Consider the following 20,246-nt stretch of genomic DNA (forward strand, 5'->3'; position numbering starts at 1 on the left):
AGCCTGGACCATACATACAGTAGAGCCTGGACCATACATACAGTAGAGCCTGGACCATACATACAGTAGAGCCTGGACCATATATACAGTAGAGCCTGGACCATGCATACAGTAGAGCCTGGACCATGCATACAGTAGAGCCTGGACCATACATACAGTAGAGCCTGGACCATACATACAGTAGAGCCTGGACCATACATACAGTAGAGCCTGGACCATACATACAGTAGAGCCTGGACTATACATACAGTAGAGCCTGGACTATACATACAGTAGAGCCTGGACCATAAACACAATACAGTAGAGCCTGGACCATACATACAGTAGAGCCTGGACCATACATATAGTGCCTGGACCATACATACAGTAGAGCCTGGACCATACATACAGTAGAGCCTGGAAGAACACAATAAAGTAGAGCCTGGACTATACATACAGTAGAGCCTGGGAATGTATAAAGTAGAGCCTGGACCATGCATACAGTAGAGCCTGGACCATAAAAACAATACAGTAGAGCCTGGACCATACATACAGTAGAGCCTGGACCATAAACACAATACAGTAGAGCCTGGACTATACATACAGTAGAGCCTGGACCACAAACACAATACAGTAGAGCCTGGACCATACATACAGTAGAGTCTGGACCATGAACACAATACAGTAGAGCCTGGACCATACATACAGTAGACTGGCCATATACAGTAGAGCCTGGACCATACATACAGTAGAGTCTGGACCATGAACACAATACAGTAGAGCCTGGACCATGCATACAGTAGAGCCTGGGCCATGTATATAGTAGAGCCTGGACCATGAACACAATAAAGTAGAGCCTGGACTATACATAATATTGAAAGGCATCTGGCAGGAGTAAATTCAGCCACAATCTCAAATATATTCTGATAAATATATATTTTAAACAACTGCATTTTCACAAATGTAATATATAATCGCCAAGCCCATTCAAAATAATAAGGGGACTGACTCTGGAAGAATGATGAAGTGGCTAGTCACTTTCATGGCGTATAGGCGTACATACACACACAAACACACTGGACAAACATTGTCCTTCTCGCGAGATAAATATAAATGCTAAGGTTATTCATGCCAGATTGACATCATTTACGTTGTCATACTATCCAGATTAATAAGAATAAATTATATGTTCCTTGGAGAACACAGAATGATCAAGCTATTGAGTAACAGAAGATCAGAGACCATTGACAGCCATTTTACCAGTAGGTATAGCAACTTGTCATCTTTCATGTTCAACAACACACCAATCACATGTGACAACAGGAAACACAGCAGGTCAAAAGCAAGCTTACTGTAAGGCCAGGAAGGTCTTCCATATCACTAGAAACAGAAAGACAGCATTCCTGGGTGGGCTCAAATCACCAACTTTTAAATTAAGAGTCAAACTCACCAACCAATTGCACCACAGAGACTTGTCATATCCACATCATGGAGCACAACAAACTGAGAACTGTCGTCCCTGGGTGGGCTCGAACCACCAACCTTTAGATTAACAGTCTAACGCGCTAACCAATTGCGCCACAGAGACTTGTGGTGTATTTGACCCTGACGCTTGATCGCTGGCCATTTGTGCTCTCATCCAACTGTACATGGAGTTTACGAAACAACAACACTTTGTTCCAATGGTTGTGTTAACGTGCATCGAAGGTGCAGCAACATTTTCAAGGAAGTAGACCTGTAGTTTTCTAATATTTGTTAGCTTTTTGAATGGCCTTAAAAGGGCAAAAATGTAGCGCAATGTTCGTCAGCGCAACATTATATTGAAAGGCATCTGGCAGGAGTAAATTCAGCCACAATCTCAAATATATTCTGATAAATATATATTTTAAACAACTGCATTTTCACAAATGTAATATATAATCGCCAAGGCCATTCAAAATAATAAGGGGACTGACTCTGGAAGAATGATGAAGTGGCTAGTCACTTTCATGGCGTATAGGCGTACATACACACACAAACACACTGGACAAACATTGTCCTTCTCGCGAGATAAATATAAATGCTAAGGTTATTCATGCCAGATTGACATCATTTACGTTGTCATACTATCCAGATTAATAAGAATAAATTATATGTTCCTTGGAGAACACAGAATGATCAAGCTATTGAGTAACAGAAGATCAGAGACCATTGACAGCCATTTTACCAGTAGGTATAGCAACTTGTCATCTTTCATGTTCAACAACACACCAATCACATGTGACAACAGGAAACACAGCAGGTCAAAAGCAAGCTTACTGTAAGGCCAGGAAGGTCTTCCATATCACTAGAAACAGAAAGACAGCATTCCTGGGTGGGCTCAAATCACCAACTTTTAAATTAAGAGTCAAACTCACCAACCAATTGCACCACAGAGACTTGTCATATCCACATCATGGAGCACAACAAACTGAGAACTGTCGTCCCTGGGTGGGCTCGAACCACCAACCTTTAGATTAACAGTCTAACGCGCTAACCAATTGCGCCACAGAGACTTGTGGTGTATTTGACCCTGACGCTTGATCGCTGGCCATTTGTGCTCTCATCCAACTGTACATGGAGTTTACGAAACAACAACACTTTGTTCCAATGGTTGTGTTAACGTGCATCGAAGGTGCAGCAACATTTTCAAGGAAGTAGACCTGTAGTTTTCTAATATTTGTTAGCTTTTTGAATGGCCTTAAAAGGGCAAAAATGTAGCGCAATGTTCGTCAGCGCAACATTATATTGAAAGGCATCTGGCAGGAGTAAATTCAGCCACAATCTCAAATATATTCTTATAAATATATATTTTAAACAACTGCATTTTCACAAATGTAATATATAATCGCCAAGGCCATTCAAAATAATAAGGGGACTGACTCTGGAAGAATGATGAAGTGGCTAGTCACTTTCATGGCGTATAGGCGTACATACACACACAAACACACTGGACAAACATTGTCCTTCTCGCGAGATAAATATAAATGCTAAGGTTATTCATGCCAGATTGACATCATTTACGTTGTCATACTATCCAGATTAATAAGAATAAATTATATGTTCCTTGGAGAACACAGAATGATCAAGCTATTGAGTAACAGAAGATCAGAGACCATTGACAGCCATTTTACCATTAGGTATAGCAACTTGTCATCTTTCATGTTCAACAACACACCAATCACATGTGACAACAGGAAACACAGCAGGTCAAAAGCAAGCTTACTGTAAGGCCAGGAAGGTCTTCCATATCACTAGAAACAGAAAGACAGCATTCCTGGGTGGGCTCAAATCACCAACTTTTAAATTAAGAGTCAAACTCACCAACCAATTGCACCACAGAGACTTGTCATATCCACATCATGGAGCACAACAAACTGAGAACTGTCGTCCCTGGGTGGGCTCGAACCACCAACCTTTAGATTAACAGTCTAACGCGCTAACCAATTGCGCCACAGAGACTTGTGGTGTATTTGACCCTGACGCTTGATCGCTGGCCATTTGTGCTCTCATCCAACTGTACATGGAGTTTACGAAACAACAACACTTTGTTCCAATGGTTGTGTTAACGTGCATCGAAGGTGCAGCAACATTTTCAAGGAAGTAGACCTGTAGTTTTCTAATATTTGTTAGCTTTTTGAATGGCCTTAAAAGGGCAAAAATGTAGCGCAATGTTCGTCAGCGCAACATTATATTGAAAGGCATCTGGCAGGAGTAAATTCAGCCACAATCTCAAATATATTCTGATAAATATATATTTTAAACAACTGCATTTTCACAAATGTAATATATAATCGCCAAGCCCATTCAAAATAATAAGGGGACTGACTCTGGAAGAATGATGAAGTGGCTAGTCACTTTCATGGCGTATAGGCGTACATACACACACAAACACACTGGACAAACATTGTCCTTCTCGCGAGATAAATATAAATGCTAAGGTTATTCATGCCAGATTGACATCATTTACGTTGTCATACTATCCAGATTAATAAGAATAAATTATATGTTCCTTGGAGAACACAGAATGATCAAGCTATTGAGTAAAGAAGATCAGAGACCATTGACAGCCATTTTACCAGTAGGTATAGCAACTTGTCATCTTTCATGTTCAACAACACACCAATCACATGTGACAACAGGAAACACAGCAGGTCAAAAGCAAGCTTACTGTAAGGCCAGGAAGGTCTTCCATATCACTAGAAACAGAAAGACAGCATTCCTGGGTGGGCTCAAATCACCAACTTTTAAATTAAGAGTCAAACTCACCAACCAATTGCACCACAGAGACTTGTCATATCCACATCATGGAGCACAAAAAACTGAGAACTGTCGTCCCTGGGTGGGCTCGAACCACCAACCTTTAGATTAACAGTCTAACGCGCTAACCAATTGCGCCACAGAGACTTGTGGTGTATTTGACCCTGACGCTTGATCGCTGGCCATTTGTGCTCTCATCCAACTGTACATGGAGTTTACGAAACAACAACACTTTGTTCCAATGGTTGTGTTAACGTGCATCGAAGGTGCAGCAACATTTTCAAGGAAGTAGACCTGTAGTTTTCTAATATTTGTTAGCTTTTTGAATGGCCTTAAAAGGGCAAAAATGTAGCGCAATGTTCGTCAGCGCAACATTATATTGAAAGGCATCTGGCAGGAGTAAATTCAGCCACAATCTCAAATATATTCTTATAAATATATATTTTAAACAACTGCATTTTCACAAATGTAATATATAATCGCCAAGGCCATTCAAAATAATAAGGGGACTGACTCTGGAAGAATGATGAAGTGGCTAGTCACTTTCATGGCGTATAGGCGTACATACACACACAAACACACTGGACAAACATTGTCCTTCTCGCGAGATAAATATAAATGCTAAGGTTATTCATGCCAGATTGACATCATTTACGTTGTCATACTATCCAGATTAATAAGAATAAATTATATGTTCCTTGGAGAACACAGAATGATCAAGCTATTGAGTAACAGAAGATCAGAGACCATTGACAGCCATTTTACCAGTAGGTATAGCAACTTGTCATCTTTCATGTTCAACAACACACCAATCACATGTGACAACAGGAAACACAGCAGGTCAAAAGCAAGCTTACTGTAAGGCCAGGAAGGTCTTCCATATCACTAGAAACAGAAAGACAGCATTCCTGGGTGGGCTCAAATCACCAACTTTTAAATTAAGAGTCAAACTCACCAACCAATTGCACCACAGAGACTTGTCATATCCACATCATGGAGCACAACAAACTGAGAACTGTCGTCCCTGGGTGGGCTCGAACCACCAACCTTTAGATTAACAGTCTAACGCGCTAACCAATTGCGCCACAGAGACTTGTGGTGTATTTGACCCTGACGCTTGATCGCTGGCCATTTGTGCTCTCATCCAACTGTACATGGAGTTTACGAAACAACAACACTTTGTTCCAATGGTTGTGTTAACGTGCATCGAAGGTGCAGCAACATTTTCAAGGAAGTAGACCTGTAGTTTTCTAATATTTGTTAGCTTTTTGAATGGCCTTAAAAGGCAAAAAAAATGTAGCGCAATGTTCGTCAGCGCAACATTATATTGAAAGGCATCTGGCAGGAGTAAATTCAGCCACAATCTCAAATATATTCTGATAAATATATATTTTAAACAACTGCATTTTCACAAATGTAATATATAATCGCCAAGCCCATTCAAAATAATAAGGGGACTGACTCTGGAAGAATGATGAAGTGGCTAGTCACTTTCATGGCGTATAGGCGTACATACACACACAAACACACTGGACAAACATTGTCCTTCTCGCGAGATAAATATAAATGCTAAGGTTATTCATGCCAGATTGACATCATTTACGTTGTCATACTATCCAGATTAATAAGAATAAATTATATGTTCCTTGGAGAACACAGAATGATCAAGCTATTGAGTAACAGAAGATCAGAGACCATTGACAGCCATTTTACCATTAGGTATAGCAACTTGTCATCTTTCATGTTCAACAACACACCAATCACATGTGACAACAGGAAACACAGCAGGTCAAAAGCAAGCTTACTGTAAGGCCAGGAAGGTCTTCCATATCACTAGAAACAGAAAGACAGCATTCCTGGGTGGGCTCAAATCACCAACTTTTAAATTAAGAGTCAAACTCACCAACCAATTGCACCACAGAGACTTGTCATATCCACATCATGGAGCACAAAAAACTGAGAACTGTCGTCCCTGGGTGGGCTCGAACCACCAACCTTTAGATTAACAGTCTAACGCGCTAACCAATTGCGCCACAGAGACTTGTGGTGTATTTGACCCTGACGCTTGATCGCTGGCCATTTGTGCTCTCATCCAACTGTACATGGAGTTTACGAAACAACAACACTTTGTTCCAATGGTTGTGTTAACGTGCATCGAAGGTGCAGCAACATTTTCAAGGAAGTAGACCTGTAGTTTTCTAATATTTGTTAGCTTTTTGAATGGCCTTAAAAGGGCAAAAATGTAGCGCAATGTTCGTCAGCGCAACATTATATTGAAAGGCATCTCTGGCAGGAGTAAATTCAGCCACAATCTCAAATATATTCTGATAAATATATATTTTAAACAACTGCATTTTCACAAATGTAATATATAATCGCCAAGGCCATTCAAAATAATAAGGGGACTGACTCTGGAAGAATGATGAAGTGGCTAGTCACTTTCATGGCGTATAGGCGTACATACACACACAAACACACTGGACAAACATTGTCCTTCTCGCGAGATAAATATAAATGCTAAGGTTATTCATGCCAGATTGACATCATTTACGTTGTCATACTATCCAGATTAATAAGAATAAATTATATGTTCCTTGGAGAACACAGAATGATCAAGCTATTGAGTAACAGAAGATCAGAGACCATTGACAGCCATTTTACCAGTAGGTATAGCAACTTGTCATCTTTCATGTTCAACAACACACCAATCACATGTGACAACAGGAAACACAGCAGGTCAAAAGCAAGCTTACTGTAAGGCCAGGAAGGTCTTCCATATCACTAGAAACAGAGAGACAGCATTCCTGGGTGGGCTCAAATCACCAACTTTTAAATTAAGAGTCAAACTCACCAACCAATTGCACCACAGAGACTTGTCATATCCACATCATGGAGCACAACAAACTGAGAACTGTCGTCCCTGGGTGGGCTCGAACCACCAACCTTTAGATTAACAGTCTAACGCGCTAACCAATTGCGCCACAGAGACTTGTGGTGTATTTGACCCTGACGCTTGATCGCTGGCCATTTGTGCTCTCATCCAACTGTACATGGAGTTTACGAAACAACAACACTTTGTTCCAATGGTTGTGTTAACGTGCATCGAAGGTGCAGCAACATTTTCAAGGAAGTAGACCTGTAGTTTTCTAATATTTGTTAGCTTTTTGAATGGCCTTAAAAGGGCAAAAATGTAGCGCAATGTTCGTCAGCGCAACATTATATTGAAAGGCATCTGGCAGGAGTAAATTCAGCCACAATCTCAAATATATTCTGATAAATATATATTTTAAACAACTGCATTTTCACAAATGTAATATATAATCGCCAAGCCCATTCAAAATAATAAGGGGACTGACTCTGGAAGAATGATGAAGTGGCTAGTCACTTTCATGGCGTATAGGCGTACATACACACACAAACACACTGGACAAACATTGTCCTTCTCGCGAGATAAATATAAATGCTAAGGTTATTCATGCCAGATTGACATCATTTACGTTGTCATACTATCCAGATTAATAAGAATAAATTATATGTTCCTTGGAGAACACAGAATGATCAAGCTATTGAGTAACAGAAGATCAGAGACCATTGACAGCCATTTTACCAGTAGGTATAGCAACTTGTCATCTTTCATGTTCAACAACACACCAATCACATGTGACAACAGGAAACACAGCAGGTCAAAAGCAAGCTTACTGTAAGGCCAGGAAGGTCTTCCATATCACTAGAAACAGAAAGACAGCATTCCTGGGTGGGCTCAAATCACCAACTTTTAAATTAAGAGTCAAACTCACCAACCAATTGCACCACAGAGACTTGTCATATCCACATCATGGAGCACAACAAACTGAGAACTGTCGTCCCTGGGTGGGCTCGAACCACCAACCTTTAGATTAACAGTCTAACGCGCTAACCAATTGCGCCACAGAGACTTGTGGTGTATTTGACCCTGACGCTTGATCGCTGGCCATTTGTGCTCTCATCCAACTGTACATGGAGTTTACGAAACAACAACACTTTGTTCCAATGGTTGTGTTAACGTGCATCGAAGGTGCAGCAACATTTTCAAGGAAGTAGACCTGTAGTTTTCTAATATTTGTTAGCTTTTTGAATGGCCTTAAAAGGGCAAAAATGTAGCGCAATGTTCGTCAGCGCAACATTATATTGAAAGGCATCTGGCAGGAGTAAATTCAGCCACAATCTCAAATATATTCTGATAAATATATATTTTAAACAACTGCATTTTCACAAATGTAATATATAATCGCCAAGCCCATTCAAAATAATAAGGGGACTGACTCTGGAAGAATGATGAAGTGGCTAGTCACTTTCATGGCGTATAGGCGTACATACACACACAAACACACTGGACAAACATTGTCCTTCTCGCGAGATAAATATAAATGCTAAGGTTATTCATGCCAGATTGACATCATTTACGTTGTCATACTATCCAGATTAATAAGAATAAATTATATGTTCCTTGGAGAACACAGAATGATCAAGCTATTGAGTAACAGAAGATCAGAGACCATTGACAGCCATTTTACCAGTAGGTATAGCAACTTGTCATCTTTCATGTTCAACAACACACCAATCACATGTGACAACAGGAAACACAGCAGGTCAAAAGCAATCTTACTGTAAGGCCAGGAAGGTCTTCCATATCAATAGAAACAGAGAGACAGCATTCCTGGGTGGGCTCAAATCACCAACTTTTAAATTAAGAGTTTAACTAACCAACCAATTGCACCACAGAGACTTGTCATATTCATAACAAACTGAGAACTGTCATCCCTGGGTGGGCTCGAACCACCAACCTTTAGATTAACAGTCTAACGCGCTAACCAATTGCGCCACAGAGACTTGTGGTGTTTTTGACCCTGACGCTTGATCGCTGGCCATTTGTGCTCTCATCCAACTGTACATGGAGTTTACGAAACAACAACACTTTGTTCCAATGGTTGTGTTAACGTGCATCGAAGGTGCAGCAACATTTTCAAGGAAGTAGACCTGTAGTTTTCTAATATTTGTTAGCTTTTTGAATGGCCTTAAAAGGGCAAAAATGTAGCGCAATGTTCGTCAGCGCAACATTATATTGAAAGGCATCTGGCAGGAGTAAATTCAGCCACAATCTCAAATATATTCTGATAAATATATATTTTAAACAACTGCATTTTCACAAATGTAATATATAATCGCCAAGCCCATTCAAAATAATAAGGGGACTGACTCTGGAAGAATGATGAAGTGGCTAGTCACTTTCATGGCGTATAGGCGTACATACACACACAAACACACTGGACAAACATTGTCCTTCTCGCGAGATAAATATAAATGCTAAGGTTATTCATGCCAGATTGACATCATTTACGTTGTCATACTATCCAGATTAATAAGAATAAATTATATGTTCCTTGGAGAACACAGAATGATCAAGCTATTGAGTAACAGAAGATCAGAGACCATTGACAGCCATTTTACCAGTAGGTATAGCAACTTGTCATCTTTCATGTTCAACAACACACCAATCACATGTGACAACAGGAAACACAGCAGGTCAAAAGCAAGCTTACTGTAAGGCCAGGAAGGTCTTCCATATCACTAGAAACAGAAAGACAGCATTCCTGGGTGGGCTCAAATCACCAACTTTTAAATTAAGAGTCAAACTCACCAACCAATTGCACCACAGAGACTTGTCATATCCACATCATGGAGCACAACAAACTGAGAACTGTCGTCCCTGGGTGGGCTCGAACCACCAACCTTTAGATTAACAGTCTAACGCGCTAACCAATTGCGCCACAGAGACTTGTGGTGTATTTGACCCTGACGCTTGATCGCTGGCCATTTGTGCTCTCATCCAACTGTACATGGAGTTTACGAAACAACAACACTTTGTTCCAATGGTTGTGTTAACGTGCATCGAAGGTGCAGCAACATTTTCAAGGAAGTAGACCTGTAGTTTTCTAATATTTGTTAGCTTTTTGAATGGCCTTAAAAGGGCAAAAATGTAGCGCAATGTTCGTCAGCGCAACATTATATTGAAAGGCATCTGGCAGGAGTAAATTCAGCCACAATCTCAAATATATTCTGATAAATATATATTTTAAACAACTGCATTTTCACAAATGTAATATATAATCGCCAAGGCCATTCAAAATAATAAGGGGACTGACTCTGGAAGAATGATGAAGTGGCTAGTCACTTTCATGGCGTATAGGCGTACATACACACACAAACACACTGGACAAACATTGTCCTTCTCGCGAGATAAATATAAATGCTAAGGTTATTCATGCCAGATTGACATCATTTACGTTGTCATACTATCCAGATTAATAAGAATAAATTATATGTTCCTTGGAGAACACAGAATGATCAAGCTATTGAGTAACAGAAGATCAGAGACCATTGACAGCCATTTTACCATTAGGTATAGCAACTTGTCATCTTTCATGTTCAACAACACACCAATCACATGTGACAACAGGAAACACAGCAGGTCAAAAGCAAGCTTACTGTAAGGCCAGGAAGGTCTTCCATATCACTAGAAACAGAAAGACAGCATTCCTGGGTGGGCTCAAATCACCAACTTTTAAATTAAGAGTCAAACTCACCAACCAATTGCACCACAGAGACTTGTCATATCCACATCATGGAGCACAAAAAACTGAGAACTGTCGTCCCTGGGTGGGCTCGAACCACCAACCTTTAGATTAACAGTCTAACGCGCTAACCAATTGCGCCACAGAGACTTGTGGTGTATTTGACCCTGACGCTTGATCGCTGGCCATTTGTGCTCTCATCCAACTGTACATGGAGTTTACGAAACAACAACACTTTGTTCCAATGGTTGTGTTAACGTGCATCGAAGGTGCAGCAACATTTTCAAGGAAGTAGACCTGTAGTTTTCTAATATTTGTTAGCTTTTTGAATGGCCTTAAAAGGGCAAAAATGTAGCGCAATGTTCGTCAGCGCAACATTATATTGAAAGGCATCTGGCAGGAGTAAATTCAGCCACAATCTCAAATATATTCTGATAAATATATATTTTAAACAACTGCATTTTCACAAATGTAATATATAATCGCCAAGGCCATTCAAAATAATAAGGGGACTGACTCTGGAAGAATGATGAAGTGGCTAGTCACTTTCATGGCGTATAGGCGTACATACACACACAAACACACTGGACAAACATTGTCCTTCTCGCGAGATAAATATAAATGCTAAGGTTATTCATGCCAGATTGACATCATTTACGTTGTCATACTCCATCCAGATTAATAAGAATAAATTATATGTTCCTTGGAGAACACAGAATGATCAAGCTATTGAGTAACAGAAGATCAGAGACCATTGACAGCCATTTTACCAGTAGGTATAGCAACTTGTCATCTTTCATGTTCAACAACACACCAATCACATGTGACAACAGGAAACACAGCAGGTCAAAAGCAAGCTTTCTGTAAGGCCAGGAAGGTCTTCCATATCACTAGAAACAGAAAGACAGCATTCCTGGGTGGGCTCAAATCACCAACTTTTAAATTAAGAGTCAAACTCACCAACCAATTGCACCACAGAGACTTGTCATATCCACATCATGGAGCACAACAAACTGAGAACTGTCGTCCCTGGGTGGGCTCGAACCACCAACCTTTAGATTAACAGTCTAACGCGCTAACCAATTGCGCCACAGAGACTTGTGGTGTATTTGACCCTGACGCTTGATCGCTGGCCATTTGTGCTCTCATCCAACTGTACATGGAGTTTACGAAACAACAACACTTTGTTCCAATGGTTGTGTTAACGTGCATCGAAGGTGCAGCAACATTTTCAAGGAAGTAGACCTGTAGTTTTCTAATATTTGTTAGCTTTTTGAATGGCCTTAAAAGGGCAAAAATGTAGCGCAATGTTCGTCAGCGCAACATTATATTGAAAGGCATCTGGCAGGAGTAAATTCAGCCACAATCTCAAATATATTCTGATAAATATATATTTTAAACAACTGCATTTTCACAAATGTAATATATAATCGCCAAGGCCATTCAAAATAATAAGGGGACTGACTCTGGAAGAATGATGAAGTGGCTAGTCACTTTCATGGCGTATAGGCGTACATACACACACAAACACACTGGACAAACATTGTCCTTCTCGCGAGATAAATATAAATGCTAAGGTTATTCATGCCAGATTGACATCATTTACGTTGTCATACTATCCAGATTAATAAGAATAAATTATATGTTCCTTGGAGAACACAGAATGATCAAGCTATTGAGTAACAGAAGATCAGAGACCATTGACAGCCATTTTACCAGTAGGTATAGCAACTTGTCATCTTTCATGTTCAACAACACCCCAATCACATGTGACAACAGGAAACACAGCAGGTCAAAAGCAAGCTTACTGTAAGGCCAGGAAGGTCTTCCATATCACTAGAAACAGAAAGACAGCATTCCTGGGTGGGCTCAAATCACCAACTTTTAAATTAAGAGTCAAACTCACCAACCAATTGCACCACAGAGACTTGTCATATCCACATCATGGAGCACAACAAAGTGAGAACTGTCGTCCCTGGGTGGGCTCGAACCACCAACCTTTAGATTAACAGTCTAACGCGCTAACCAATTGCGCCACAGAGACTTGTGGTGTATTTGACCCTGACGCTTGATCGCTGGCCATTTGTGCTCTCATCCAACTGTACATGGAGTTTACGAAACAACAACACTTTGTTCCAATGGTTGTGTTAACGTGCATCGAAGGTGCAGCAACATTTTCAAGGAAGTAGACCTGTAGTTTTCTAATATTTGTTAGCTTTTTGAATGGCCTTAAAAGGGCAAAAATGTAGCGCAATGTTCGTCAGCGCAACATTATATTGAAAGGCATCTGGCAGGAGTAAATTCAGCCACAATCTCAAATATATTCTGATAAATATATATTTTAAACAACTGCATTTTCACAAATGTAATATATAATCGCCAAGCCCATTCAAAATAATAAGGGGACTGACTCTGGAAGAATGATGAAGTGGCTAGTCACTTTCATGGCGTATAGGCGTACATACACACACAAACACACTGGACAAACATTGTCCTTCTCGCGAGATAAATATAAATGCTAAGGTTATTCATGCCAGATTGACATCATTTACGTTGTCATACTATCCAGATTAATAAGAATAAATTATATGTTCCTTGGAGAACACAGAATGATCAAGCTATTGAGTAACAGAAGATCAGAGACCATTGACAGCCATTTTACCAGTAGGTATAGCAACTTGTCATCTTTCATGTTCAACAACACACCAATCACATGTGACAACAGGAAACACAGCAGGTCAAAAGCAAGCTTACTGTAAGGCCAGGAAGGTCTTCCATATCACTAGAAACAGAAAGACAGCATTCCTGGGTGGGCTCAAATCACCAACTTTTAAATTAAGAGTCAAACTCACCAACCAATTGCACCACAGAGACTTGTCATATCCACATCATGGAGCACAACAAACTGAGAACTGTCGTCCCTGGGTGGGCTCGAACCACCAACCTTTAGATTAACAGTCTAACGCGCTAACCAATTGCGCCACAGAGACTTGTGGTGTATTTGACCCTGACGCTTGATCGCTGGCCATTTGTGCTCTCATCCAACTGTACATGGAGTTTACGAAACAACAACACTTTGTTCCAATGGTTGTGTTAACGTGCATCGAAGGTGCAGCAACATTTTCAAGGAAGTAGACCTGTAGTTTTCTAATATTTGTTAGCTTTTTGAATGGCCTTAAAAGGGCAAAAATGTAGCGCAATGTTCGTCAGCGCAACATTATATTGAAAGGCATCTGGCAGGAGTAAATTCAGCCACAATCTCAAATATATTCTGATAAATATATATTTTAAACAACTGCATTTTCACAAATGTAATATATAATCGCCAAGCCCATTCAAAATAATAAGGGGACTGACTCTGGAAGAATGATGAAGTGGCTAGTCACTTTCATGGCGTATAGGCGTACATACACACACAAACACACTGGACAAACATTGTCCTTCTCGCGAGATAAATATAAATGCTAAGGTTATTCATGCCAGATTGACATCATTTACGTTGTCATACTATCCAGATTAATAAGAATAAATTATATGTTCCTTGGAGAACACAGAATGATCAAGCTATTGAGTAACAGAAGATCAGAGACCATTGACAGCCATTTTACCAGTAGGTATAGCAACTTGTCATCTTTCATGTTCAACAACACACCAATCACATGTGACAACAGGAAACACAGCAGGTCAAAAGCAAGCTTACTGTAAGGCCAGGAAGGTCTTCCATATCACTAGAAACAGAAAGACAGCATTCCTGGGTGGGCTCAAATCACCAACTTTTAAATTAAGAGTCAAACTCACCAACCAATTGCACCACAGAGACTTGTCATATCCACATCATGGAGCACAACAAACTGAGAACTGTCGTCCCTGGGTGGGCTCGAACCACCAACCTTTAGATTAACAGTCTAACGCGCTAACCAATTGCGCCACAGAGACTTGTGGTGTATTTGACCCTGACGCTTGATCGCTGGCCATTTGTGCTCTCATCCAACTGTACATGGAGTTTACGAAACAACAACACTTTGTTCCAATGGTTGTGTTAACGTGCATCGAAGGTGCAGCAACATTTTCAAGGAAGTAGACCTGTAGTTTTCTAATATTTGTTAGCTTTTTGAATGGCCTTAAAAGGGCAAAAATGTAGCGCAATGTTCGTCAGCGCAACATTATATTGAAAGGCATCTGGCAGGAGTAAATTCAGCCACAATCTCAAATATATTCTGATAAATATATATTTTAAACAACTGCATTTTCACAAATGTAATATATAATCGCCAAGCCCATTCAAAATAATAAGGGGACTGACTCTGGAAGAATGATGAAGTGGCTAGTCACTTTCATGGCGTATAGGCGTACATACACACACAAACACACTGGACAAACATTGTCCTTCTCGCGAGATAAATATAAATGCTAAGGTTATTCATGCCAGATTGACATCATTTACGTTGTCATACTATCCAGATTAATAAGAATAAATTATATGTTCCTTGGAGAACACAGAATGATCAAGCTATTGAGTAACAGAAGATCAGAGACCATTGACAGCCATTTTACCAGTAGGTATAGCAACTTGTCATCTTTCATGTTCAACACACCAATCACATGTGACAACAGGAAACACAGCAGGTCAAAAGAAAGCTTACTGTAAGGCCAGGAAGGTCTTCCATATCACTAGAAACAGAAAGACAGCATCCCTGGGTGGGCTCAAATCACCAACTTTTAAATTAAGAGTCAAACTCACCAACCAATTGCACCACAGAGACTTGTCATATCCACATCATGGAGCACAACAAACTGAGAACTGTCGTCCCTGGGTGGGCTCGAACCACCAACCTTTAGATTAACAGTCTAACGCGCTAACCAATTGCGCCACAGAGACTTGTGGTGTATTTGACCCTGACGCTTGATCGCTGGCCATTTGTGCTCTCATCCAACTGTACATGGAGTTTACGAAACAACAACACTTTGTTCCAATGGTTGTGTTAACGTGCATCGAAGGTGCAGCAACATTTTCAAGGAAGTAGACCTGTAGTTTTCTAATATTTGTTAGCTTTTTGAATGGCCTTAAAAGGGCAAAAATGTAGCGCAATGTTCGTCAGCGCAACATTATATTGAAAGGCATCTGGCAGGAGTAAATTCAGCCACAATCTCAAATATATTCTGATAAATATATATTTTAAACAACTGCATTTTCACAAATGTAATATATAATCGCCAAGCCCATTCAAAATAATAAGGGGACTGACTCTGGAAGAATGATGAAGTGGCTAGTCACTTTCATGGCGTATAGGCGTACATACACACACAAACACACTGGACAAACATTGTCCTTCTCGCGAGATAAATATAAATGCTAAGGTTATTCATGCCAGATTGACATCATTTACGTTGTCATACTATCCAGATTAATAAGAATAAATTATATGTTCCTTGGAGAACACAGAATGATCAAGCTATTGAGTAACAGAAGATCAGAGACCATTGACAGCCATTTTACCAGTAGGTATAGCAACTTGTCATCTTTCATGTTCAACAACACACCAATCACATGTGACAACAGGAAACACAGCAGGTCAAAAGCAAGCTTACTGTAAGGCCAGGAAGGTCTTCCATATCACTAGAAACAGAAAGACAGCATTCCTGGGTGGGCTCAAATCACCAACTTTTAAATTAAGAGTCAAACTCACCAACCAATTGCACCACAGAGACTTGTCATATCCACATCATGGAGCACAACAAACTGAGAACTGTCGTCCCTGGGTGGGCTCGAACCACCAACCTTTAGATTAACAGTCTAACGCGCTAACCAATTGCGCCACAGAGACTTGTGGTGTATTTGACCCTGACGCTTGATCGCTGGCCATTTGTGCTCTCATCCAACTGTACATGGAGTTTACGAAACAACAACACTTTGTTCCAATGGTTGTGTTAACGTGCATCGAAGGTGCAGCAACATTTTCAAGGAAGTAGACCTGTAGTTTTCTAATATTTGTTAGCTTTTTGAATGGCCTTAAAAGGGCAAAAATGTAGCGCAATGTTCGTCAGCGCAACATTATATTGAAAGGCATCTGGCAGGAGTAAATTCAGCCACAATCTCAAATATATTCTGATAAATATATATTTTAAACAACTGCATTTTCACAAATGTAATATATAATCGCCAAGCCCGTTCAAAAAATAAGGGGACTGACTCTGGAAGAATGATGAAGTGGCTAGTCACTTTCATGGCGTATAGGCATACATACACACACAAACACACTGGACAAACATTGTCCTTCTCGCGAGATAAATATAAATGCTAAGGTTATTCATGCCAGATTGACATCATTTACGTTGTCATACTATCCAGATTAATAAGAATAAATTATATGTTCCTTGGAGAACACAGAATGATCAAGCTATTGAGTAACAGAAGATCAGAGACCATTGACAGCCATTTTACCAGTAGGTATAGCAACTTGTCATCTTTCATGTTCAACAACACACCAATCACATGTGACAACAGGAAACACAGCAGGTCAAAAGCAAGCTTACTGTAAGGCCAGGAAGGTCTTCCATATCACTAGAAACAGAAAGACAGCATCCCTGGGTGGGCTCAAATCACCAACTTTTAAATTAAAAGTCAAACTCACCAACCAATTGCACCACAGAGTGTTGTCATATCCAGAAGCACAACAAACTGAGAACTGTCATCCCTGGGTGGGCTCGAACCACCAACCTTTAGATTAACAGTCTAACGCGCTAACCAATTGCGCCACAGAGACTTGTGATGTATTTGACCCTGACGCTTGATCGCTGGCCATTTGTGCTCTCATCCAACTGTACATGGAGTTTACGAAACAACAACACTTTGTTCCAATGGTTGTGTTAACGTGCATCGAAGGTGCAGCAACATTTTCAAGGAAGTAGACCTGTAGTTTTCTAATATTTGTTAGCTTTTTGAATGGCCTTAAAAGGGCAAAAATGTAGCGCAATGTTCGTCAGCGCAACATTATATTGAAAGGCATCTGGCAGGAGTAAATTCAGCCACAATCTCAAATATATTCTGATAAATATATATTTTAAACAACTGCATTTTCACAAATGTAATATATAATCGCCAAGGCCATTCAAAATAATAAGGGGACTGACTCTGGAAGAATGATGAAGTGGCTAGTCACTTTCATGGCGTATAGGCGTACATACACACACAAACACACTGGACAAACATTGTCCTTCTCGCGAGATAAATATAAATGCTAAGGTTATTCATGCCAGATTGACATCATTTACGTTGTCATACTATCCAGATTAATAAGAATAAATTATATGTTCCTTGGAGAACACAGAATGATCAAGCTATTGAGTAACAGAAGATCAGAGACCATTGACAGCCATTTTACCAGTAGGTATAGCAACTTGTCATCTTTCATGTTCAACAACACACCAATCACATGTGACAACAGGAAACACAGCAGGTCAAAAGCAAGCTTACTGTAAGGCCAGGAAGGTCTTCCATATCACTAGAAACAGAAAGACAGCATTCCTGGGTGGGCTCAAATCACCAACTTTTAAATTAAGAGTCAAACTCACCAACCAATTGCACCACAGAGACTTGTCATATCCACATCATGGAGCACAACAAACTGAGAACTGTCGTCCCTGGGTGGGCTCGAACCACCAACCTTTAGATTAACAGTCTAACGCGCTAACCAATTGCGCCACAGAGACTTGTGGTGTATTTGACCCTGACGCTTGATCGCTGGCCATTTGTGCTCTCATCCAACTGTACATGGAGTTTACGAAACAACAACACTTTGTTCCAATGGTTGTGTTAACGTGCATCGAAGGTGCAGCAACATTTTCAAGGAAGTAGACCTGTAGTTTTCTAATATTTGTTAGCTTTTTGAATGGCCTTAAAAGGGCAAAAATGTAGCGCAATGTTCGTCAGCGCAACATTATATTGACAGGCATCTGGCAGGAGTAAATTCAGCCACAATCTCAAATATATTCTGATAAATATATATTTTAAACAACTGCATTTTCACAAATGTAATATATAATCGCCAAGCCCATTCAACATAATAAGGGGACTGACTCTGGAAGAATGATGAAGTGGCTAGTCACTTTCATGGCGTATAGGCGTACATACACACACAAACACACTGGACAAACATTGTCCTCGCGAGATAAATATAAATGCTAAGGTTATTCATGCCAGATTGACATCATTTACGTTGTCATACTATCCAGATTAATAAGAATAAATTATATGTTCCTTGGAGAACACAGAATGATCAAGCTATTGAGTAACAGAAGATCAGAGACCATTGACAGCCATTTTACCAGTAGGTATAGCAACTTGTCATCTTTCATGTTCAACAACACACCAATCACATGTGACAACAGGAAACACAGCAGGTCAAAAGCAAGCTTACTGTAAGGCCAGGAAGGTCTTCCATATCACTAGAAACAGAGAGACAGCATTCCTGGGTGGGCTCAAATCACCAACTTTTAAATTAAGAGTCAAACTCACCAACCATTTGCACCACAGAGAGTTGTCATATCCAGATCATGGAGCACAACAAACTGAGAACTGTCGTCCCTGGGTGGGCTCGAACCACCAACCTTTAGATTAACAGTCTAACGCGCTAACCAATTGCGCCACAGAGACTTGTGGTGTTTTTGACCCTGACGCTTGATCGCTGGCAATTTGTGCTCTCATCCAACTGTACATGGAGTTTACGAAACAACAACACTTTGTTCCAATGGTTGTGTTAACGTGCATCGAAGGTGCAGCAACATTTTCAAGGAAGTAGACCTGTAGTTTTCTAATATTTGTTAGCTTTTTGAATGGCCTTAAAAGGGCAAAAATGTAGCGCAATGTTCGTCAGCGCAACATTATATTGAAAGGCATCTGGCAGGAGTAAATTCAGCCACAATCTCAAATATATTGTGATAAATATATATTTTAAACAACTGCATTTTCACAAATGTAATATATAATCGCCAAGCCCATTCAAAATAATAAGGGGACTGACTCTGGAAGAATGATGAAGTGGCTAGTCACTTTCATGGCGTATAGGCGTACATACACACACAAACACACTGGACAAACATTGTCCTTCTCGCGAGATAAATATAAATGCTAAGGTTATTCATGCCAGATTGACATCATTTACGTTGTCATACTATCCAGATTAATAAGAATAAATTATATGTTCCTTGGAGAACACAGAATGATCAAGCTATTGAGTAACAGAAGATCAGAGACCATTGACAGCCATTTTACCAGTAGGTATAGCAACTTGTCATCTTTCATGTTCAACAACACACCAATCACATGTGACAACAGGAAACACAGCAGGTCAAAAGCAAGCTTACTGTAAGGCCAGGAAG

The 20,246-nt window shown here is 40.1% G+C and overlaps 20 non-coding genes across 20 annotated transcripts; all 20 read right to left on the bottom strand.

The window, feature by feature from the left end:
* Window positions 1-1,493: 1,493 nt before the first annotated feature.
* trnan-guu (transfer RNA asparagine (anticodon GUU)) lies at window positions 1,494-1,567 on the bottom strand. Its single transcript has one exon. It is a non-coding gene; the product is annotated as a tRNA-Asn (tRNA).
* Window positions 1,568-2,439: 872 nt separating this feature from the next.
* Window positions 2,440-2,513, bottom strand: trnan-guu (transfer RNA asparagine (anticodon GUU)). Its single transcript has one exon. It is a non-coding gene; the product is annotated as a tRNA-Asn (tRNA).
* An 872-nt stretch (window positions 2,514-3,385) lies between these two features.
* trnan-guu (transfer RNA asparagine (anticodon GUU)) lies at window positions 3,386-3,459 on the bottom strand. The gene has a single exon. It is a non-coding gene; the product is annotated as a tRNA-Asn (tRNA).
* An 871-nt stretch (window positions 3,460-4,330) lies between these two features.
* Window positions 4,331-4,404, bottom strand: trnan-guu (transfer RNA asparagine (anticodon GUU)). The gene has a single exon. It is a non-coding gene; the product is annotated as a tRNA-Asn (tRNA).
* Window positions 4,405-5,276: 872 nt separating this feature from the next.
* trnan-guu (transfer RNA asparagine (anticodon GUU)) lies at window positions 5,277-5,350 on the bottom strand. Its single transcript has one exon. It is a non-coding gene; the product is annotated as a tRNA-Asn (tRNA).
* Window positions 5,351-6,224: 874 nt separating this feature from the next.
* On the bottom strand, window positions 6,225-6,298 carry trnan-guu (transfer RNA asparagine (anticodon GUU)). Its single transcript has one exon. It is a non-coding gene; the product is annotated as a tRNA-Asn (tRNA).
* Window positions 6,299-7,172: 874 nt separating this feature from the next.
* trnan-guu (transfer RNA asparagine (anticodon GUU)) lies at window positions 7,173-7,246 on the bottom strand. The gene has a single exon. It is a non-coding gene; the product is annotated as a tRNA-Asn (tRNA).
* An 872-nt stretch (window positions 7,247-8,118) lies between these two features.
* Window positions 8,119-8,192, bottom strand: trnan-guu (transfer RNA asparagine (anticodon GUU)). The gene has a single exon. It is a non-coding gene; the product is annotated as a tRNA-Asn (tRNA).
* An 860-nt stretch (window positions 8,193-9,052) lies between these two features.
* On the bottom strand, window positions 9,053-9,126 carry trnan-guu (transfer RNA asparagine (anticodon GUU)). Its single transcript has one exon. It is a non-coding gene; the product is annotated as a tRNA-Asn (tRNA).
* Window positions 9,127-9,998: 872 nt separating this feature from the next.
* trnan-guu (transfer RNA asparagine (anticodon GUU)) lies at window positions 9,999-10,072 on the bottom strand. The gene has a single exon. It is a non-coding gene; the product is annotated as a tRNA-Asn (tRNA).
* Window positions 10,073-10,944: 872 nt separating this feature from the next.
* trnan-guu (transfer RNA asparagine (anticodon GUU)) lies at window positions 10,945-11,018 on the bottom strand. The gene has a single exon. It is a non-coding gene; the product is annotated as a tRNA-Asn (tRNA).
* Window positions 11,019-11,892: 874 nt separating this feature from the next.
* On the bottom strand, window positions 11,893-11,966 carry trnan-guu (transfer RNA asparagine (anticodon GUU)). The gene has a single exon. It is a non-coding gene; the product is annotated as a tRNA-Asn (tRNA).
* Window positions 11,967-12,838: 872 nt separating this feature from the next.
* Window positions 12,839-12,912, bottom strand: trnan-guu (transfer RNA asparagine (anticodon GUU)). Its single transcript has one exon. It is a non-coding gene; the product is annotated as a tRNA-Asn (tRNA).
* An 872-nt stretch (window positions 12,913-13,784) lies between these two features.
* On the bottom strand, window positions 13,785-13,858 carry trnan-guu (transfer RNA asparagine (anticodon GUU)). The gene has a single exon. It is a non-coding gene; the product is annotated as a tRNA-Asn (tRNA).
* Window positions 13,859-14,730: 872 nt separating this feature from the next.
* trnan-guu (transfer RNA asparagine (anticodon GUU)) lies at window positions 14,731-14,804 on the bottom strand. The gene has a single exon. It is a non-coding gene; the product is annotated as a tRNA-Asn (tRNA).
* Window positions 14,805-15,673: 869 nt separating this feature from the next.
* trnan-guu (transfer RNA asparagine (anticodon GUU)) lies at window positions 15,674-15,747 on the bottom strand. The gene has a single exon. It is a non-coding gene; the product is annotated as a tRNA-Asn (tRNA).
* Window positions 15,748-16,619: 872 nt separating this feature from the next.
* On the bottom strand, window positions 16,620-16,693 carry trnan-guu (transfer RNA asparagine (anticodon GUU)). Its single transcript has one exon. It is a non-coding gene; the product is annotated as a tRNA-Asn (tRNA).
* An 865-nt stretch (window positions 16,694-17,558) lies between these two features.
* Window positions 17,559-17,632, bottom strand: trnan-guu (transfer RNA asparagine (anticodon GUU)). Its single transcript has one exon. It is a non-coding gene; the product is annotated as a tRNA-Asn (tRNA).
* An 872-nt stretch (window positions 17,633-18,504) lies between these two features.
* Window positions 18,505-18,578, bottom strand: trnan-guu (transfer RNA asparagine (anticodon GUU)). Its single transcript has one exon. It is a non-coding gene; the product is annotated as a tRNA-Asn (tRNA).
* An 869-nt stretch (window positions 18,579-19,447) lies between these two features.
* Window positions 19,448-19,521, bottom strand: trnan-guu (transfer RNA asparagine (anticodon GUU)). The gene has a single exon. It is a non-coding gene; the product is annotated as a tRNA-Asn (tRNA).
* Between the last annotated feature and the right edge of the window lie 725 nt (window positions 19,522-20,246).

This window comes from Oncorhynchus keta, chromosome 13, assembly GCF_023373465.1.
Source record: "Oncorhynchus keta strain PuntledgeMale-10-30-2019 chromosome 13, Oket_V2, whole genome shotgun sequence".
In the NCBI taxonomy this organism is placed as follows: domain Eukaryota; kingdom Metazoa; phylum Chordata; class Actinopteri; order Salmoniformes; family Salmonidae; genus Oncorhynchus; species Oncorhynchus keta.